This window comes from Carcharhinus amblyrhynchos, chromosome 1 (assembly GCF_965287045.1).
Source record: "Carcharhinus amblyrhynchos chromosome 1, sCarAmb.v2.hapA, whole genome shotgun sequence".
Classification (NCBI taxonomy): domain Eukaryota; kingdom Metazoa; phylum Chordata; class Chondrichthyes; order Carcharhiniformes; family Carcharhinidae; genus Carcharhinus; species Carcharhinus amblyrhynchos.
This window is the reverse complement of record NC_137324.1, coordinates 128087568-128093823: the sequence shown is the minus strand read 5'-3', so window position 1 is coordinate 128093823 and position 6256 is coordinate 128087568.

The following is a 6256-nucleotide window of genomic DNA, read 5'->3' as shown; positions in this document are numbered from 1 at the left end:
AGAAGTCCTACCTGCTGATCTTTGATGCAAGATATGTTTAGATTGGTCACAATTTAAAAATTAAGCTTAATCCTCTGCGTACTGGATAAAGAATCGCTAACACTAACTTATTTTTAATTTCTCATGGTCCAAACTTTTGTGTAAATAGGCATGTTGAGTGTTCTTTTGTGATGTCCTTTGCCATGGCCATGTGCTATCTGCTACATAATTGCTTGATACCATCACAACCCTCAGTACGTGTACTGAGATGTGTGTGTTCTGTAGAGTTATAAACACTGTATTCAGTAAAATTATGTATTTGTTTCTTACAAAATGACAATAAATTATGTTTTTCATTTTTAATGTTGATTTGCAATACCTTTATTCCCTATACTCATTAATAAACCATACTGAGTGGTAAATCAAAAACAAAATTACATCACTAGAATTAATAAACCATATATAATATAGCTTCAACACATAAAACATAGATATTTTATATTTTAGAAACAATGCTATCTCCAAAAATGTTTTCCAATAACATAAATCATTAAAAAGAACAAATCTGTTCAAGTATTTGTTATTTTTTAATTTTATACCATAATCTTCAGTTTGAAGGGCAAAGGTATCAATTGTTTTTCACTTTGTCTTAAGGTGTAAAGTCATTTCACATGACAGTTGTTTATTAATTTTTAGACATATCTAAACATATTCAAAACATATCGGTCTTCCATTCCTAAGGTTTAAAATAGTACATGAACTGGTGATAAAAGTAATTAAAATATATAAACATGGAAAATAATTAATTGAATAAAATAATTGAGTAGTTAATTAAAACATGTTAAGAGTGGCAGGGCAGGTGATTTGTTATGGGCGCAATGTGTGAGAGCTCCTAGATGTCAGTGTGGTCCAGGGTAAACATGTCTGCAGCATGTGTTTGCAGCTTAATGAGCTTGGGTTCAGAGTTGTTGAGTCGGAGAGTCATAATGTCATCCAATTTAGGAAGATGTGATAAATCAAAAGGTAGAGACAAGGCAAGAGGGAAAGGTACTAATATGTGAAGTGATAAACAGACCATTTTGAGGGTCGGTTATCTCAGTTGGCAGGATAGTTGGTTAGTAATGCAGAATAACACCAACAGCACAGATTCAATTCTTGTGCCAACTCAGGTTATTCATGAAGGCCTCACCTTCTCAACCTTGGCCTTCGCCTGAGATGTGATGATCCTCAGGTTAAATCACCACCAGTCAGCTCTCCCGCTGAAAGGAGAGAACAATCTATGGTCATCTGAGACAATGATGATTTTACCTTTACCTTGTGAAAAAATGGGATAGACTATAAATCTAAGAGTAAATCAGTAGATAAGGTTAGAAATTATAAAAATAATAAAGGGACAAAACTAAATGCTCTGTATCTGAATGCACGTCACCTTCAAAACAAAACAAATGAAATAATGGGCCCAATTCTCCCAACCCTACGTGCACCTTTTTTTGGCACATTGGAATGGAAGAGTCTCTACTGTGCTAGAAACTGGCAAGAAGAGAGGAAGTCATTTAAATCTGTTTTTAATATATTTTAAATCTCATTATTGGGCCCAGCACAGAATTCTCCAGGCCTGATAGCCTCTCCCACCCCACCAGGAATATTTCACTCTGGCAGCATGTAGAGTAACTCCACACCTGAGGAGAACTAGCTGGAGACCCCGCCAAAGTGAAAGGGGAGGCAATTGGGACCCCCCTGGGGGTTGGGCAGCTGGGGTTGGTGCCCCCTGGGCATGGGCACCCTGGCAGTGCCAGCCTCTGCTCCCTAGCACTGCCCAAGGGGCAAGGGCCCATGCCCAGAGGGCACCTTGGCACTGTCCATCAGGCATCAAGCATTGCCAAGGGGGTGGGGGCCTATTGTGGGTAGGTCCTAGGGGGGCGATGGCTAGCAGTGGGTGATCCTGCTACCACTCTGCATTGGTCAAGGCTGGACGGGGGAGTGGGGGTAGTGGAGCTGCAGAGAGGGGCGCTCCAGGATGGGGGTGGGGTGTTCAGGGGCAACCCTGTGGGGGTCCTGGGCTGGCCAGCAATTGGGCTAGCCAGCAAACTGCGATCTGACAGATCGGGGCTACCGCACGTGCGGAGTTCTGGAACTGTCAGGGTCCGGCGTGAATAGGCCCCGCCCCCCCCCCCCCAAGCTTTTAATGATATTCACGATTGTGACCTCTGCATTGCACGGGGTGTGGGAGATTCAAGTCTGAAGTTGAATGGAAAAAACAGTCATGATTTACACCAGTTTTCTCACCAATTCATCACATTTGGGAGAATCGGGCCCAATGGTAAGATTAGATAGCCAATATAGAGATAGGATGACATAGATTGGAACCAAAATATTGAAGGGTACATGGCATTTAGGAAGGACAGGAAGCTGGGAAAAGGTGGAGGGTGATTCTGTTAATTAATGATGGTATTAGCACAATAGAATCATAGAAACCCTCTACAGTGCAAAGGGAGGCCATTTGGCCCATTGAGTCTGCACCAATCACAATCCCACCCAAGCCCTACCTCCATATCCCTACACATTTACCTACTAATCCCTCTAACCTACACATGTCAGGACACTAACAGCAATTTTAGCATGGCCAATCAACATAACTCGCACATTTTTGGACTGTGGGAGGAAACCGGAGCACCTGGAAGAAACACACACAGACACAAAGAGAATGTACAAACTCCACACAGACAGTGAGCCAAGCCAGGAATCGAACCCAGATCCTGTCGTGGTTCCCCAGGACGACAACTGATTTTAGCCAATTGGAACAGAGAGTCTGAGTCTTAATCCTCCAAGCAGTAGACTTTATTTTCCAGCACAAGACAATAAAGCCAGGATGTCCGGAACAATCCGACAAACTGTTCGCTTACAGTCTTTTTATGCTCACTACAACTTCATACCCTGAGATCCTTATCTTACTCTCAAGGTTGATCTTTTTAGTCACCCAGACAGTTCTGCTTGTACAACAATCATGGCTTAACTGGCTTAGACCGAATAGTAAAGAGAACCTATTTACTTCACTCTTTCCTTTCAGCCATAATCACATTGAGTTGAGTAACTGAACAACAATCATTGTATAGCTAATTACATTAGGTAACATACATTGATTTGATTAATCATGCTGGTCTCATCACATCTCATTGTACACATTTTAACCCCATCTCATCGTACACATTTTAATTACAAGTTTCAGAGCAAATTCTCTCACATGTCCCCCCTTTGAGACTACCTTCTAGCCTCATCTTAATTCCCAAAATGCTAACTCAGGTAGTCGCTTTGTTTAATCCTCTTCACATACACGTATTCCTGTCATATTTACAAGCAATGTGGGGGAGCCAAATATTTTGCTCAGGGATCAATGTCCCTATTCTAACTTTATCATGGCCTGTCTATCAAAGTCCTGATTTTTAGGTTGCTCCCCCAGATTACCTGCCGCTAACAGTTATCAGCCAAAAACCTTCGCACTCTTGTCTAGGGAAGGGAAAAAGACTGATCACTGTGTACAGACTAAGTTTCCCGGCCTCAATGGGCATCAGTAAGGTGTTGTTGCTTCCGTAAACGCAGCCCCCCCCCCCCCCCCCCCCACCGTTATGCTGCTATTTCACAGAATGATGAGTTTCCACTTCGATCAAGGTTATTGTGAGTCCATTCAGCGGGGGCAGCTTGACACTTCCCCATTCCTTCGTTTCTTTTTTGGGAGATTGGTTGTGAGTTACTTGTGTCATCATCTGTCGCACTGTTAGTAAAGCCGTGGGGGAGACTTTGGTGACTTCAAATGGTCCTTCTCTTCTGGGTTCGTTCCAGCGCCTCCAAAACTTTCTGATGTGTACTCGATCTCCAGGTTTGATCTGGTGTTCCGCTGCCGGACTCTCCTCCTCCTTGGCTTTTTCCTGTTCAAATATAGTTCTTTGTATAACAGTTAATTGTCGTATATACTCTCTTGTACCCTGATCTAAGCATTCTAGCGTAGGGCCCCCCAGTCCTCTAATCTTTGGTACCGGCATTACTCTTCCTGTCAACATCTCATGTGGGCTCAAATGCGTGATTCTATTTACTTGACTTCTATATTGCATTAATGCTAGCGGCAGGGCATCAATCCAATTTTTCCCTGTTTCACTGCAAATCTTACTTAGTTTAGCCTTAAGGGTCCCGTTTGCTCTTTCCACCATTCCTTGAGATTGAGGATGATATACACACCCAAACTTCTACTTTATTCGGAGTGCCGAGAGAGTCTCTCTCAGTGCCCTTCCGATAAAAGCAGATCCATTGTCCGAACTTAATTGCATAGGTATGCCAAATCTTGGGATAATTTCTTTTGACAGGAAGTTAATCACCGTTCCAGATCCTTGATCTTTGGACGGTGTTGCTTCTATCCATCTACTGAATCTGTCAATAATCACTAACATGTATTTTTTCCCTCTTACCACCTTTCCCATATCCACATAGTCCATGCATAGGTGTTTAAATGGTCCTTCGGGAATTGGTATGTGCCCTATTGGAACAGTAATACTCTTCCTAATGTTATTTTGGGCACACACCTCACACTGGCCCAATATATAGTCAATTGAATTTTGCAAGTATGGTGACCAAAATCCTTCTCTTTTAATTTTCCTGGCTACCTCTCCTCTTGTGCAGTGGTCAACCCCACGTGCTTCGCTGATTAGTACGGTTAGTAATGATGTGGGTGCTATGATCAATCCCTCCCCATTTCTCCATAGTCCATCATGTTGTCCCTGTATTGCTCCCCTGTCTCTCCACATTGTTTTTCCAGCTGTGGTGGCTTCCTCCTGTAATTGTGCCACATCTTCTAGGGTGGTTTGGGGATCAACGTTCCCCACCCCTGGTCCGGGGTGTGGTCTCACTACTTCTACTGGGGCTATCGTGGTCATAATACATCCTGATGCTTCTTTGGCTGCTTTATTGGCTTTGGCATTTCCCTGGGTAACATTATCCATTCCCTTCTTATGCGCCTGACACTTGATTATAGACAATTCCCTTGGGCCCATCATAGCCTGTATTAATGTTCTAATTTGGCTTTCGTGTTGTATCGGTCCTCCTCCGCTTTTTTTGAATCCCCTCTGTCTCCATATTGCTCCAAACAGGTGGCACACTCCATGTGCGTAAGCTGAATCAGTATAGATCTCTACCGCTTCTCCTTCTGCCAGTTCACATGCTCTGGTCAATGCTTTAAGTTCTGCTAGCTGGGCTGAGCAAGGTTGCTCACACCTTTCTGCCTCTACTACTTCAAATGTTTCCCCTCTTTGCTCAACTATAGCATAGCCCGCGTGATTCCCAGCATGGTCCCTGTAACATGAGCCATCAACATATAGCGTTCTTTTTCCTTCTGTGTCTAATCTCTCTGCCTTCAGGTCTTTTCTTAGTTTCATAAATGTTCTTGTTTCCCTTATACACTCATGCTTTTCTCCCTCATGGGGCAGTGGCATGTAATCGGCTGGGTTAACCTTATTACATTTTGTTATCGTAATATCGGGGAAGGTGGTCAACATTCGGAAACGATGAATTCTGGCAGGCGTGAGTACAAATTTCCCTTGTTCAATTAGTTCAGCTATTTTGTGGTGTACATGTATGTTTATCGGATACCCCATTGTGATCGTGGCTGCCTTTTCGTATGCCCGCCAGGCCTTGATAACAAGGGGGGGTACCCCATAGCTACATCATCTAGCTTGGTGCTATAGTAAGCTATGGCCTGCCTTCTCCTGCCTTTACAACTTTCCTGCATTAGTGCTGCTGTAGCAAACCCTGCTTCCCTGTTACTTACAAAAAGGTCAAAGGGTTTATTACATATGGGCAAAGCCAACGCAGGTGCCTGCGCAATTTCTTTCTTTATGTTTTCAAATGCTTCTGAGGCCTCCCTATCCCATATCAGTTTTGCTTTTAGTTCTTCACATCCCGCCTCCTTCATTATCTTCCGCAACGCCTGTGTCTTTTCTGCGTAGCTCTCTACCCATTCTGAACTGAATCCTGTCATTCCCAAGAATGTCATCATTTGCCCCACCGTCTGTGGTTTTGGAACTTTCAATACCGTTTCTATCTGCTGTGAGGCTATCCTCTTTTGTCCTGCTGATATTTCCCTTCCGAGGTATTCTACCTTTCTTTGACACAGCTGCAGCTTTTTCCTGGATACTTTGTGCCCTCCTTCCACTAGTCTTTCTAATAGTTTTAGACTATCCTTCCTGCATTGTTCTCTTGTTTCTGTACATAATAATAAATCATCCACATATTG